Source organism: Pongo pygmaeus, chromosome 13, assembly GCF_028885625.2.
Source record: "Pongo pygmaeus isolate AG05252 chromosome 13, NHGRI_mPonPyg2-v2.0_pri, whole genome shotgun sequence".
In the NCBI taxonomy this organism is placed as follows: Eukaryota; Metazoa; Chordata; class Mammalia; order Primates; family Hominidae; genus Pongo; species Pongo pygmaeus.
Window position 1 is genome coordinate 175,597 of NC_072386.2, and position 16,713 is coordinate 192,309.

A 16,713-nucleotide genomic window follows, 5' to 3' on the forward strand; every position below is an offset into this window, starting at 1 on the left:
TTTTAGATGTTTCTTTTGCTGTATTTTCTGTGCATACTAGTATGAATATATGGAGACAAGGACAAATGAACATTTAAGTGGTTATATGAATTTTGCTTATATGGCTAATTGCTTATATGGATGTTGTAAATGACAAAATAAAATAGTAAAATTTGATAAACTTATCTGTGCCCTGTGAACTTTAGTTCACTTACTGTATAATTTAATTGAGTCACTAATAATTAGTTTAAAAAGTGTTTTTTAACAGCTGCAAACCACATTTTATTACACATTTCTGAATCAGGAAGGGGTAAACTGTGACACAGCTTTCTTGTGGCACTGACTTTTTTGGGGAGAAACATTCTGCAATAAAATAAGAGTTTCCAAACTCTATTTATAAAAAAGCTTGAGTTTTCTTCTGTGATTAACCTTCACTCCTCAGTCCCTTTTACCCAAGGAATGGTTCCTACGTCATCTTTTGGAAGTTTAGTTTCTGGAAAGTTTTCAGCAAACCTCTCCTGTGCTTTGTCCCAGTTGTTGTTGTTGTTGTTGTTCTTGTTTTGGAGAAGGTGAGTCTCTTTAATTGAGGATGGTTTGTCTGTCTCCAATCCTGCATGTGTTTGCCGAAGCTGAAGCTGTATTGGAATTTTTATTCTCCCACCATCCCTCCTCAGGCCTTCTCCTGTTTTCAACGCATCTTTTTCAACATCTTCTGACCTTTGTCGCTATCAGTAATTTCAGAACGAACAGATGCAGGAACATCATCTCTTTGGAAATTTCCTTCACTTCCAATCTGCTCCCTATGTTTTCCAACTCTATCTTTATATTTTTGATTCTCCAGTATCTTATCATTTTTGTAGTCTGTATTCTGTAAACCATATTTTACTCGTATATTTTTAAAATCCTTTTCTTCTTTCCAACTCGTTTCCTTCTTAGTTAATGATGGACCAACAAATGATTCATCTTTCTTATCAAGGAAAAGGTGAGCTCTAACCTGCCCTGGTTCACATCCAACACAGCTATTACTGCCAGGGTGAATGTAATAAGATAACACAGTGTCTACAACTTTCACTTTATCTCCATGGTCAGGTTCATAAGGGTCACATTTAGTTTTCAGCTGAATAATCCATTTTCCATTAACAATTGTTCCATTTTGACTACCTGATCCAAAAGGACATAACTTTGTAAGTCATGGTCAAAATAGATTTCTGCATGAAACTTACACCAACTTCAGGGATTCGAAGAGTATGCTCCATATCATTTTCTCTTCCAATTGTAGCAGGTTTTACAGCAGTAATGATGAAGAATGATCCTGTCTGTAACACAGGTGATCTAACGACAATTACTGTCATATATGAGGGCCACACTTTTTCCTAATCTTCCTCCTCAGTATCTTTTGCAGTTGCATTGCCTTTACTGGTAATGCCTTCATCATAACTACCCTCGGCCTGAGAGTCGTAATTTCACCTTCTTCTGGTTCACTATCAGTCCCTGTGATTTTCTCATCCTTAAAGATGAATTGAGATGTTTTCATTAAGAGGAGATTCCATAGCATTTCCACTAACTGGAACAGTGAATTTTGGGGGATTATTTTTGTGATGAATGCCTATTTTGGCTTTTTTTTCACATTTGTGAAATTGTTTTTCCCGTTGCAGCTTGTATGTTCAACACTGAAGGCTTCTTGATCCTCTGAATTCAAATCCTTTTCCTCACTTTTTTTTTTTTTGTAGAAGAATCTGGATCCTTTCTTTTCTCAATTTTTCATTTTTGTTTTGTGCTATAAGTCTGAAAATGTTGCAAATCTACTCGAGAATGAAATCCATAGCGACCACTTCCCACATCACAGTAGTAATAAATTAAATCATAATATATTTAATTCTCAGAATCTTAATAGAAACCAGTGCTGTGGTCAAAATACAGTCCAGTATTTTCATCATAACTTAATCCAGTCTGTGATAAAGCCGCTTCTGCTGCACCTCTCAAACTTCCATCTAATGACGAACCTTCTAAGGATGTATCTTGTGCTGCTAATGCAGATGCTGGCTCCTGTGAATTTGAGGCAAATGACCCTCTTGTCTACATTTAACATTTGGTGTCTTATCAGTACCAGGGTGAGCATCATTTTCTATTTATAACTGGTCGTTAGAATTCAAAGCAAGAGTTTCAATATCCTGATCTTGCTGATTTGACAGTTCAGTCACTCACTTTGTTTGGAAGACTAACATCATTAGAGTAGGTCTGATAATAATAATCTGAGATTGACCAAGGAGCATGGTTCTCTGCGAGTACTTCTACATCAGACTTTTATTATCTCCATTTCTCCCGCAGCGGAGTACGTGACTGAGTTCTTCCAGCTGCGTGCGGAGCTCCTGGCGGTTGCTTGTTTCGCTCTGAGCAGCCTTCCTGTGCGAGGCCATAGCGTCTCCCGTTTCCGCACCTGCCGCCTGCAGCTTCGCGTTCTGGTTCCAGCTTCTCCGCCCTCCTTCTCCGCTGGGCCAGCTCGGGCTCGGAGAGGGGGAGGAGAGGCCACAGCGAAGGCGCTGGCGGCGGGTACGGACCCGAGGCCGTGAGTTCGGGCGCCCGACGGCTGCGGCCTCGGAGGGGCTGCTCGGGTCCGAAGCGGGGGCCGGCGGAGCCACAGCCACGGGGGCCGCGGGAGGAGCGTCGAAGTCCAGGGGCCAGAAGCGCTCCGGCTGTTCCCGAGTTGAGCTGCAAACAGTAGCCAAGCGTGTTTTAAATCGAGTTTCCCTGTGGCTAGATATGACCTGCTGGTTACTCTTATTTTTTTTCTCCATTCGTTGGGCTATGATTGACAAATTGAAAAGTGTGTATTTTTAGGGTGTACAATACAGTGTTTTGAGATGTCAGTAGTCTTTACATTACCTCAGTTAAGCTAGTTAGCATATCTATCCCCTCACATAGTTAATACGTTTCTGTGTGTGTGGTGAGAGCACCTGAGATCTACTCTTGTAGCAAATTTCAAGTACACAGTGTTGTTAACTATAGTCACTATTCTGTACATTAGGTCCCAGCCGTTACTCACCTTGTAACAGAAGGTGCCCCCTTCCATGGAAATCTCCCCACTTTCCCCACTTCCTAGCCCATGGGAACCACCGTTTTACTGTTTCCATGGCTTTTTATTTTTTTATTTTTATTTACTTTTTTAGATTTTACATACAAACGAGATCATGCAGTAGTTGTCCTGTATTCCGCTTATTTCACTTAGCATAATGTCTTCAAGATTTATCAATATTGTAGTAGATGAAAGAGTTTCATTTTTATTAAAACTGAAATTATGTATCAGTTTATTTATCTGTATCAGAGGAATGCAGATACCCTTGCTGATCCTGATTTTATGTCCTTTGGCTATATACTCCAAATTGGGATTAATGGTAGTTCTAGTTTAAAAATTTTAAGGAACCTCCATACTGTTTTTCATAATAGCTGCACCAATTGACATCCTCAGCAACAGTGGACAAGTGTTCTCTTTTTCTACACCCTAACACTTTTTATCTTTTGACTGTTTGATAATAGGCATCCAAACACCACGATAAGGTGATACCTCATTGTGATTTTGATTTTAATTACTCTGATAATTAGTGATGTTGAGCATTTTTTATATACCTGCTGGCCATTTGTATATCTTTGGAAAAATTGCTATTTATATATTTTGCCCAATTATTAATCAAGAAATTGCTTTTAATTCTGCTGTGGGTTCTTTTTTTGTATTGATTAGTATGACATATATTTTAGATAGTAACATATTATCCTATATATGGTTTACAAATATTTTCTCCCATTTCCTATAATGCCTTTATATTTTGTTGATTGTTTCCTTTATTGTGCAGAAAATTTTTACTTTGACACAGTTCCACTTGTTCATTTTTGCTTTTGTTGACTGTGTTCTTGGTGTCATATCCAAAACATCATTGCCGTGACCAGTGTCAAGGAGGTTTTCCCCATTTTTTTTTTAGAGGATTCATGATTTCAGTTCTTATGTTTAAGTCTTTATTTCATTTCATATTCATTTTGTGATGATATGAGACAAAGGTTCACTTTTTTCTGTGCATATCTAGTTTTTCCTACACCACTCCTTGATGCGTTTATCCTTTCTCCATTCTGTGGGATTGGTTGACTGTATATCCGTGAGTTTATTTCTGGGTCCTCTATTCTGTTCTATTGGTTTTTATGTAGGTACTATACTATATTGATGACTACGGCTTTGTAATGTAGTTTGAAATCAGGAAGTGTGAGGCTTTCAGCCTTTTTGTTCTTCTCAGTATTGGCTATTTGAGGTCTTTTGTGGTTCCATACTAATTTTAAAATTGTTGTTCTACATTTTAATAAAATGGCATTAAAATTTTGATAGAAATTTAACTCTGTAGATCCCTTTGTGTAGTATGGATATTTTAACATTATTAATTTTTAGAATCCATGAACACATATTTCTCATTTTGTATTCTTCATTTTCTTTCCTCAACATTTTATAGTTTTCAGTATGCAGATCTTCCATATTCTTTGTTAACTCATTCCTAAGTATTTCATTCTACTTGATAATATTGTAAATGGAACTATCTTTATTCCTGTTTCAGATATTTTGTTGTTACTGTAAAAAAATGCAACTGATGTTCATATGTTAATATTGTATCCTGAGAATTTACTGACTTGGTTAGTTATAACAGGTTTTTTTTTTTTTTTCTGGTAAAATGGTGGTTATTCTGAATTCTGGTTAAACTTTAAATTGGTAATTGCTATTATCATTTCACAATTATTTAAAATATGACCAGATGGATTCCTGCTTTCATGAATTCAATGGAATTCAAACCTTCCCATTTAAAATAATTTTGTCTGGTTGACCTAGGCCCCGGGGACTGGGGGCACCCCGTGGGAGCCCAGAGATTCGCTTGGGGGTGGGAGGGAGAAGCCGTCAGAGAGGGGGCTGAGTTGGGGAAGCAGAGAGGGGCTCCGGGGACAGCCGGGAGGAGAGAGGGTCGTGTCGGAGACCCAGTGGGGAGAGAGAATGGGCCAGAAAAGGAGGAAGGGTGAGAGTGGGCAGCAGGACGGCTTCCCGGCGCGGCAGGGAAATTTGCTGAAACTGCGGGCCCCGGGGAACAGCGCGGGCAGGGTGGGAGGGAGTGGAGAGGACCCGGCACACCCCAAGGTCAGTGTGGAGAAAGGGACATTTCCCGGTTCCTTCGCCTCTGCCCAGCGTTCTGCGGGCATGGCCCCGCCCCAGGGGCAGGGCAGGGGAGGAGGTGGCTCCCGGCGGGCTCGGAGAACTAAGGGGCGCACACCCGCTTCGCAAGGCCAGGGTGACAGGGGAAGCCTGAGACGGCTGCGGATCTCGCTGGCCCCGTGGGTGGGCGCGGGGGGCGCGCGGGGTGCCGAGCACAGGGGGCCAGCGCCGGGGCCTGCAGGTGGCCCTGGAGGAATCTGCTGCAAGCACCCGCCCGTGCAGCGGGCCTTCCGGGAGACCAGTGTGGACAGCGCCCTGGACACGCCCTTCCCAGCTGGAACATTTGTGAGGCTGGAATTTAAGCTCCGGCAGACAGAGAAGCGGCGGGAGGAAGGACTGGAAGAAACCCAAGTGCGAAGACCTGCCCGAGAGGAGGAAGCAGAAATGCCTGACCTGCGTCAATCTGGACTGTGAGGATAAGGTTCTGGGCACGATGGTTCGCTGCCCTCCAGAGACGCAGACTCGGCGGGAGCCTGAGGAGCACCAGGAGGCCCGGTGCAGCCGGGCGGAGCGGGCGGTGAGGACCCCGCAGCTGCTGGTTCCCCGCACAGTTCGCCTTCTCCAAGGCCCGGCCCCCAGCGGAGCCCAGCACTGAATCGCATGGCGCCCCCTGGAGCCCTGGCGGGGGTAACCAGTGGAAGACCCACCTCCCAGGGAGAGGACCCCACTGTATCCCCAGATAATAAAACTGTTCTCTCCCCCCAAAAAATAAATAAATAATTTTGTCTGGTCTTTGAAAATGTGTGTCCTCCGTGTACTGGTCAAAATGCTGCCCATTTATCTATATGCCTAATTAGTCAAACTTTTTAATGAAGTTATTTAACATTCTTTTTTATTATGAAACAAAACAGTAAATTTGTTAATGGTTTTAATATCATCTAATATGATTGAAAATATGTCAATTTGTCATTGCCAATGAATCTTTGTGTTATTTATTTTACCCTGTTACATATTCTGTCCATAAAAGTCTAAGTGGCTTAGAATCTTGCCTAACATATTGTATGTGCTAAGTACTAACTACTCTAATTCATCAAATTATCTTTCTATACCATTCTTAAAATACAATATTATTTTTTATTTATTTTTGTTAAAATTTTTTTGCCTAATCTAATTATTTATTAAAATTATGAGGTCTATTCAGTTTGCCCTCTTGATAAAAGCCAAAGTTTGCTTTTTTTTTTTTTTGAGACGGAGTCTCCCTCTCTTCCCAGGCTGGAGTACAGTGACACAATCTCGGCTCACCACAACCTCCGCTTCCCGGATTCAAGTGATTCTCCTGCCTCAGCCTCCTGAGTAGCTGGGACTACAGGCGTGCTCCACCATGCCCGGCTAATTTTTGTATTTTTAGTAGAGACAGGATTTCACTATATTGGCCAGGCTGGTCTTGAACTCCTGACCACGTGATCCGCCCGCCTCAGCCTCCCAAAGTGCTGGGATTATACGCTTGAGCCACCGCGCCAGGCCTTTTTTTTTTTAAATCTCTTTATTAATACGTTAGAGAGTACAAATGCAGCTCCCTTACAGAAGCATGTTGCATAGGGATGAAGTATGGGCTTTTGGTGTGACAATCATCTGAATGTTGTTTATTGTCCCAATTAGTTCTTTTCTCATTCCTAAACCCTCTCCAACCTCCCATTTTTCTGAGTCTCCAGTGTCTATTTTTCTAGTCTCTATATCCAAGTGTATGCATAATTGAGTTCCCTCTTGCAAGTGACAAAATACAGAATTTGATTTTCTGTTTCTGAGTTTTTTCACTTACAATAATGGCCTCTGGTTTTATTCATGTTGTTGCAAAAGACATGATTTTATTCCTCTTCATGGCTGAGTAGCATTCCATGGTATACTTGTATAGCACATTTTCTTTATTCGATTATTGATTGATAAATTTAAATTGATTTCATGTATTGGCTATTGTGAATAGTGCTGTGATAAACATGTGAGCATGGGTATTTTCTTTATGTAACAAATTATTTTTCTTTGGGTAGATACCAAGTAGTGGGAATGATGAATCAAATGGAAGTTCTATTTTTAGTCTATTTTGAAATCTCCATACTGTTTTCCATAGAGATTGTAGAAAGTTACTTTCCCACAAACAATGTATAAGTGTTCTCTTTTCTCTATATCCTTGCTGATAGCTCATTTTTCTGCTTTTTAGTAATAGCCTTTCTGCATGGTGTAAGTTGGTATTTCATTGTGGTTTTTAATTGGCATTTCTCTGATCATTGACAACATTGAGCATCTTTTACATGCTTGTTGACCATTGACCATCAGTGTCTGTTTTTTAATGTTCATGTTCTTTGCTTGCTTTTTAATGAAGTTACTTGTTTTATTTTTGTTGAGCTGTTTGAGTTCCTTGTATATTCTGGACATTAGATCTTTGTCACATGCAAAACTTGTAAACGTTTATCTCATTCCATAGGTTTTCTGTTCACTGTGTTAATTAAAAAGCTCATTTTCAGGAGCTTTTTAGTTTGAGTTCCTTTTGCCTATTTTTGTTATTGTTACATCTGCTTTTGAGATCTTAGTCATAAATTCTTTGTCCAAGTCAATGTCTAGAAGAGTTTATCTTAGAGTTTCTTCTAGCATTTTTATAGTTTCAGATCTTACATTTTAGTCTTTTAATCCATATTGAGTTGATTTTTGTAAATGGTGGAACATAGGGGTCCCATTGCATACTTCTGCATACAGCAATATAATTTTTCCAGCACAATTTGTTGAATAGGATGTCATTTCTCCAGTGTATGTTTTTGCTGACTTTGTAAAAGATCAGTTGTTTGTAGGTATGTGGCTTTATTTCTAGGTTCTCTATTCTGTACCATTGATCTATGTGTCAATTTATATCAGTACCATGCTGTTTTGGTTACTACAGCCTTCCAGCATAATTTTAAGTCAGATAATGTAATATCTCCAGCTTTATTCTCTTTGCTTAGATTTGCTTTGGCTATTCATGCTCTTTTTGTGGTTCCATGTGAATTTTAGTGTTTTTTTTCCTAATTTTATAAAAAATAACATTAGCATTTTTGTAGGAATTGCATTTAATATGTAGATTGCTTTGGGCAGTAGAGTCATTTTAATGATCATAATTCTTCCAATCCATGAGCATTGGATGTTTTTCTCATTTGTGTCATGTACAATTTCTTTCATCAGTGTTTTGTAGTTTTCCTTGTAGGGATCGTTCATCTCTTTGACTAATTGTATTTCTAAGCATTTTACCTTTTTTGTAGCTATTGTAAAAGGAAGTGACTTTTTAATTCAGTTCTCAGCTTGATGATCATTAGTGTATAAAAATGCTACCAATTTTTGTACATTGATTTTTGCATGCTGAAACATTTATCAAATAAATTTATTTGATAAATAAATTTATTTATCAAATCTAATAGTTTTTTTGGTGGTCTTTAGAATTTTTGTGTATATGATATTATATAATTATCAAAGATGGACAATTTGACTTTCTAATTACAACCACATAGATGCTCCCACCAAGACCGATAGAGTCTCTGGGGAGGGCACAGGTGGTGGTATTTCTTTAAGCTGGCCATATGATTATGGCTGGAAGCATGGGCCGAGAGCCACTTAGCTAAGCATTGCCTCTCAAGTTTTTCTTTCTTTTCTTTTCTTTCAACAGAGTTTTCACTCGTTGTCCAGGCAGGAGTGCGGTGGCACCATCTTGGCCCATGGCAACCTCCAACTCCCAGGTTCGAGTGATTCTGCAATCTCAGCCACCTGAGTAGCTAGGATTACAGGAACCAACCACCACACCTGGCTAATCTTTGTATGTTTTAGTAGAGACATGGTTTGGCCATGTTGCCCAGGCTGGTCTTGAACTCCTGACCTCAGATGATCTGCCCACTTCAGCCTCCCAAAGTGTAGGGATTACAGGCGTGAGTCACCTTGCCCGACTCTCAAGTTTCAATGTGCCTATGAATTACTTCTGATTCCAGGCTCTCTCTTAGTGATGTGATTCTGCAGGTTTGGAAGGGATCCATGAATTGGCTTCTTTAAAAATTCTCCTCTTAATGCTGATGTTTCTTCCACTACATCCAATATAGTAGCACTCAGCTAGAGAAAGTAGGCACAGCACAGAGCTCCTGACACCCAACACTGTTACCACAACACAAATACTTTTGGCCCAAAGTGGAAGCCACCAATCACCATTTTCAAACACGTCATTTTCCACTGGCTCTTTATAGTTTAGAAAGCCTAGAGAAGGCATCAATGTTTGAGTAAGTCTGCATTTGGAAAACATGTACACATGAGTTCATACAATGTTTATTGAGCACATACTATGTGTTCAGAAGTCTGTTACAGAGCAATGTTCAGGAAACATTACATGATGTGAGTTAATCCTCATAGCACCCTGGGGGTTGGGTACTAAGTTTTCTGTAATTTTCAGGATTTAAATGAAGGGCCTAGTGTTTCTATTTTTTCTTCCATTTTAAAAATTATTTACCTGGAAAATAAAATGTGCAAAATAAAAGCTATATCGACAGATGAGAGGGATAGAGAAAAAAGGGTGAACTGTTCAGAAAGATGTTTTATATTTATATTTACCTTTTTGTGCCTTGTGGAGCAGCTACTGAATTTGCAGGAATGGAAAACAAGTTGCTAGGTGGGGTGTCTCTAGAAGCACTGGCTTCAATGAAAAAGAAATTATAGCCCCCAAATAAAGAATTATTTGCTTCCATTTTTCTGCTCTTCCATTTTAGGAAATTGTGGGCACCAGCCCAGGAGAGGCAGCAGGAGCCCCAGCCCGAATCTCTGGTCTCCTTTAATCAGTTCTGTGAGAGAAGATTCTAGGGTGAGGCCAGACCTAGATGAGGCCTTAGAAAAGGGTGGATCTGGGCAGGGCTGGAACAGAAAGCGGACCCCATGTTTCTGATGTTCATGCTGGTGGATTATTTCCAGTTCTGTCTTTCCTAAGCCTGCCCAAAAGAGACTTGACTCTTAGAGCTTGTGTAATTTTAATCTGTTTTAGCCACTTCCCTGACAATTTTTATAACACATGATAACAAGAAACTTAAGCAAAACTCTTAGGGTTTTTTAGGACAATTATATGAGAAGCTAAAAACTTATTTTTACCAAGATAAAATAAATAGAAATAATCACAACAATAACAATAACTCTTCTGTCCATGAATAGCCCTTCAGGAGGAGACATCGGAACCCAAGGAACAGTGGAGCACATGCAGCGAAGGCCCCCTGTGCAGCTCCCTTCTCTCTTCCGACTACAGGATGCTGAATTCAGCTATTAATCCATTTCCCTTCCGACTACAGGATGCTGAATTCAGCCATTAATCCATTTCCCTTCTGACCACAGGATGCCGAATTCAGCTATTAATCCGTTTGCTCTAGATGAAAAATTTCTGGACAGTAGAAACCATGAATTCTTCATCTGTTTTTCTGATGGTCATGCCATGTAGTTTAGATGTCCCCTCCAAATCTCATATTGAATTTTAATCCCCAATGTGGCAGGTGGGGCCTGGGGAGGAGGTGGTTGAATCATCGGTGAGTCCCTCATGGCTCTGTGCCGTCCTTGTGATAGGGAGTACTCGCGAGATCTGGTTGTTTAGAAGTGTGGCCCCTCCTTTCCTCATCTTTCTTGTTTCTGCTTCTACCATGTGAGATGCCTGCTTCTCTTTCACCATGATTGTAAGCTTTCCAGGCCTTCCCAGAAGCAGACACTGGTTCTATGCTTCCTGTACAGCCTGCAGAACCATGAGCCAATCAAACTCTTTTTTATAAATTACCCAGTCTCAGATTTTTTAAATAGCAATGCAAGAATAGCTTAATACAACATATGAAAAGAAAGCAATTGATATATTTACCAGTTTGAGTATTTAACAGTTTGAGTCTCCAGACCTCTGCCTTGCTTCAACTCAAAGAACGGGAAGGGAGCAACCCCCATCTACTGCTCCTGATCATGGGAGAATCTTCAGTTCATCTTAAAACATTTCAGTCAAAAGCCCTGTGTTTTATGTAGAAGAAGGAGGGTATCTGAAAGAATGGGTCTCTTTATTTATTTATTTTTCTGAGACAAGGTCTCTTTCCTTGTCATTCTGGCTGGGGTGCAGTGGCTCACTGCAGCTTTGACATTCTGTGCTCCAGCAATTCTCCCACCTCAGCCTCCCAAGTAGCTGGGACCACACGTGCACACTACCACAACCAGATAATATTTGTATTTTGGGCAGAGATGAGGTTTTGTTATGTTGAGCAGGCTGGTCTTGAGCTCCTGAGCTCAAGTGATCCTCCAGCCTCTGCCTTTCAAAGTGCTGGGATTACAGGTGTGAGCCACCACACCGGGCAGATGGGTCTTAACTGATTTTAATCAGGGTACCTGAGCATGGAAGACATGCCCTTAATTTTTACCTAATACAATATTTGACAGGTATATAACTTGATTTTTTTTATTCCTGTGATTCATAAGAATATGATAGTAAAAGGCCTTGAAAGCCTGTGGGAAAAAAGTGCTATATTGTGCTTGAAACCACCTTTTACTCTGAAAGCAAGGGCCATCCAGATACACCTGTTGAGAAGATATTTTCTCCTGTTGCATTTTAGCCAAACAGCTGAGTGTGTCTTGAAGTTGTCTTTAGATTTTTAACAGGACAAGTGTATTTTCTAAGACCCCAAACTCAGGAGTGGCCATGGGGCAAATCACAGCTGCACACATAGAATGCATGCACAGCAAATGCATTTCTCACCCTGAACCAGGGGTTGTTCCCCCTGGGTGCACACGGGAATCACCAGGGAGGCTTTTAAAATTACCTAAACTCAAAAGGCAATAGATAAATGAATTCAGAATCCCTGCGGTGGGACCTGAGCCACAGTGCTGTTTAAAGCTCTCTGGGTGACTATGGGGTACAACCAAGCCCCCAAACTGCTGCTTTAAATCAGCCTCTTCCGGTGAACTAGTGGCAAATGGTTTCCAGAAATGAATGGTTTAAATCAGCCTCTTCCGGTGAACTAGGGGCAAATGGTTTCCTGAAATGAATGGTTTAAATCAGCCTCTTCCGGTGAACTAGGGGCAAATGGTTTCCTGAAATGAATGGTTTAAATCAGCCTCTTCCGGTGAACTAGTGGCAAATGGGTTCCTGAAATAAATGGAAAGATTTGCTGCTGGGTTGTGCTCTTCTGATCTTACCTGCATTACCTACTTTTCCTTGCCGAACTGACCTCTGCTACATATTTTATTCCTGATTCAATCCAGTTCTACTCATACCAAATGCATAGTATGCACTAGGTGCCCTTGCATTGCTGAACCTCACTCTTGGGTGAGGACTTTGCTGAAAAATAATTGCATCCTAAAAAAACTCAAAATACTGGACTCAAACGATCCTCCTGCCTTGGCCTCCCAAAGAGCTGAGACTGTAGGCATGAGCCACCGTGCTTGGCCTATACCCTAAAAAATTAAAACTGTCTTACTTACTAAATTGATGTAAACATGGGAAGACCTAGAAGGTCACCAAAGTGTTAGGACATAAGTAAATACCTTGGAATATTAATATCCATCTGATGATGCCCTGAACAAACATGTCCCACTTTAAAACAATACAAAACAGTGTTATTATTCTGAGATATGATGTTAAAATTTTGTGCAAATAGGTAATATTTAAATTTTTATATATGTATAACGTTCTTGCAGAAAGATGTGTACAAAGAAATCATGTAAAGTTCAATGAATTATTACAAAGTGAACACACGTGTGTAACCTAGAAATAGAACCAGGTTCACTGATGCCCTGGCAACCACTTTCTCTCTTTTTGCTCCCCCAAAGTCACTAAGATCTTAAGAGCTAACATTGTAGATCAACTTTGTATTATTATACATGTTTTATTACAGAAAATGTAAAACATACACAAAAATAACAGAAACAGTACAATAGGCCTGTTACCCAGGCTCAACAGCAACTAATAACATGCCAATTTTGTATTATCTATACTTCAACTCATTTCTCACACAGACTTTATTATTTATTATTATTTTTTCTGATAAAAAATGTGTGCTCATTGAAGGTAAAATCTTGGCTGAGCACAATGTCTTAAGCCTGTGCAATCCCATCACTTTGGAATGACAAGGCAGGAGGATCATTTGAGGTCAGGAGTTTGAGAGCAGCCTGGGCTGCATAGTGAGACCACATCTTTATTAATTTTTTGTTTAATTAATCAGGCACGGTGGTGCACGCCTGTAGTTCCAGCTACTTGGAATGTTGACATAGCAGGATCCCTTGACTCTAGGAGTTTGAGGCTACAGTGAGTTGTGATTGTGCCACTGCACATCAGGCTGGGTGACAGACTGAGACTCTGTCTCAAAAAAAAATAAATAAAGGATCGACCTTAACTAGCTTTTTACACATAAACACACCCATATAAACAATCCCTCTTTTAACAATAGAAGTACCAAATTAAAAATCATTAATATGAACCCATTTTTAACTCAGACTTCATCTTTTAATAAGTTTCTTTTTTTTTTTTTGAGGTAAGATGTGCACTCATTGAAAGGTCTAATCTTGGCTGGGCACAGTGGCTCACATTCATAACCTCATCACTTTGGAAGCCACAGCTCAGGAGTTTGAGACCAGCCTAGGCAACACAACAAGACCTCACTGGGGCAAGATAGTGAGACCTCATCTCTACAACAATTTTTTAAAAGTTAGTTGGGCATAGTTGTGCATACTTGTAGTCACAGCAATTTGGGAGGCTGACTTGGGAGGATCACTAGATTCTGGGAGGTCAAGGCTGCAGTGAGCTGTGATTGCATCACTGCACTCCATCCAGAGGGACAGAGTGAGGCTCTGTCAAAAAAAGGTACAATTTTAACTGTACGTGTTAGACACATCAACACATCCCTATAAAAAATCCCTTTCTTAAAAATAAAAGTACCCAATTTAACAGTCATTAATATTCATGGGAATTACCTAGAAATTTTTAGTTTGCTTGGTTTGGATTTTTATTGAAAGGGGACACCTAGAAATGTTATTTAAAATCTAGATTTGGATAAAAATAAGCCTGAGTTTTTTCTTTTTGTGAGACGGAGTTTTGCTCTGTCTCCCAGCTGGAGTGCAGTGGTGTAATCTCGGCTCACTAAAACCTCTGCCTCCGGGGTTCAAGCAATCCTCCTGCCTCCCAACTAGCTGGGATTACAGGCGTGAGCCACCACATTCAGTTAATTTTTTTTTTTTGTATTTTTAGTACAGATGGGGTTTCCTTATGTTGGCTAGGCTAGCCTTGAACTCCTGACCTAAGGTGATCCACCCGCCTTGGCATCACAAAGTGCTGGGATTACAGGCATGAGCCACCACGCCCAGCCAGGCTTGAGTTTTGCCTGAGAATTTGTCTTTCTAAGAAAGTACATCATATGGCAGTTACAAGGTCTCTTTTATCTAAAATATATAGAATTTAATAAATAAAAATTTAAAAAATTTACCTGAGATTAAAGGACACATCAAAACACATGTGTAATATGTTGTCTGTAGGAGTATATTTTAACAATGACATATATTATTAATAATCACTAAATGTTATAATAATTTATTAACTAAAATGAACAAAATTTCTATTATGATATCTATGAAAATACTTTCTTAGAGTAAAATATTCTCATATCTTGAAAGGGCAATGGTTAAAAACAGCAAAGATGTGGAAGTCGATGTCTTATCAAGTACTTACTATCAAGTAAGTAGCAGACCCCTCTTCATCCCTTTTACAGAGTTATCCAAAAAGCAATAATTTACACAAGAGCAGACAATTTTCCTAGCTTTCTATTGAGTTTACATGTTAATATTGTTATAAAATTTAACTCAATTTTCTTATAAAATTACCTGACCAAATTTTATATATTATATCATAATATATCAAAATTTATTTAGATGTCAAATAAATTTTGATATAATATTATAATATATAACGATATCATATTATGATAAGTTCCATTTACATTCAGATAATTTCCCTAGGCAGTGTCTGTCTACCACTAATTCTTTTCTCGTTCCACTGTTTGCACAGGCAGCACAGCTGGGAAAACACAGACTCACCCAACACAGCCTCTTCCCCCTGTCTTTCTCCCCCTTAGGGAATCAGTTCATCAGTCAATCAAGTCATTTAGGACTGGAGGCTGAGTACTCCCTAACATAGAAGGTCTTATTCCTGCTGCTTTCCTCAGCAGAGGGGGAGACAAGAAGGTCCTTTTAGGGGATACTTGCTTGGATATAGACTAGGCTAGTTGGAGGGCTCTGACCAGCAGAGAGACTCCACCGCAGTAGGAAGGGATGAGGCAGCTATTCTGAACCTGGAGCTCCACCACACCTTGTCCCTTAGGGAATCAGTTCATCAGTCAATCAAGTCATTTAGGACTGGAGGCTGAGTACTTCCTAACATAGAAGGTCTTATTCCTGCTGCTTTCCTCAGCAGAGGGGGAGACAAGAAGGTCCTTTTAGGGGACACTTGCTTGGACATAGACTAGGCTAGTTCGAGGGCTCTGACCGGCAGGGACAGACTCCGCCTCAGTAGGAAGGGATGAGGCAGCTATTCTGAACCTGGAGCTCCACCACACCTTGTCCCGTCTCACTGAGGCAATTTTGAGAGTCTGTCCTGGAATATGGTGGATGTTGAGAAATAATGTGGGCTTTGACGGGATTCAGGTGGTGTCCGCGGTGTGAAGACAGTAGCTGAATGTTCAGAATCTAGGCTGTTTTTCTTGTGATCAGTTGGGTTACCTGTTTGAGAACAAGTCCACTTTTACTAGGGAGGCTGAATAAATTCCACAGAACACAATGGCGCTCCCAGGATGACTGAGGAAGGGTGAGAAAGTAGGAAAGTTTTTCCACCTAGATATTTTGCTACCTCAGGAATCAGGGGCTGATTAGGTTAGCACTGGCTCAACCTAATCAATTCAATTTTATTGCATTTGATCTAATTATCTTCCCCATTTTTAAGGTAGGAAGGGCCATTTCATTTGGTATTTATTTTTTCTCTGCATTTTTATTTCATCATATATGTGTGGATCTAATACAATCAACCATAATTTGACATTTGTTGTTTCCAAGCATTTAAGAAATTATAATATCTATGCACACTATGTTAACACTATTTATAATAAATTCTCTTTCTGTGCAAAATATATAACATATGTCAATATAGGCATGTTTAATTGTGCATCTTGAAAGGTGAACAGGATCATAAATACTTCCAGGTAGGAACTGGGACAGAAATTGGAAGAAAAGATTCCCCGATCTTCCGATCCCTGTGCTCCCAGTTCTTTGTTTTCTTGAAACTATAAGAGGACCTGAAAATGTCTCCCCTTAACTGTGTCTAGGTCCCCAGTAGAACTACAGCAAGAAACTTCTGATTGAGGCTCTAAGAAGCGGCAGGAATGAGAAAACTGCTCAGCCAATAAGAGTAAGCCACGCCCAGCCGAGGGAGGTATAAAAGGCAGGTCTAGCAGAATAACCCACACTCTGCCTTTGGACGTGTGAGAGAGCGCACCTTTGACTTGAGCTTCAAC

The 16,713-nt window shown here is 40.1% G+C and overlaps 2 pseudogenes; one reads left to right on the top strand and one right to left on the bottom strand.

The window, feature by feature from the left end:
• Positions 1-410: 410 nt before the first annotated feature.
• LOC129027270 (angiogenic factor with G patch and FHA domains 1-like) lies at positions 411-3,049 on the bottom strand (annotated as a pseudogene).
• Positions 3,050-4,999: 1,950 nt separating this feature from the next.
• On the top strand, positions 5,000-5,898 carry LOC134737985 (retinoic acid receptor responder protein 2-like; annotated as a pseudogene).
• The last annotated feature ends 10,815 nt before the right edge of the window (positions 5,899-16,713 follow it).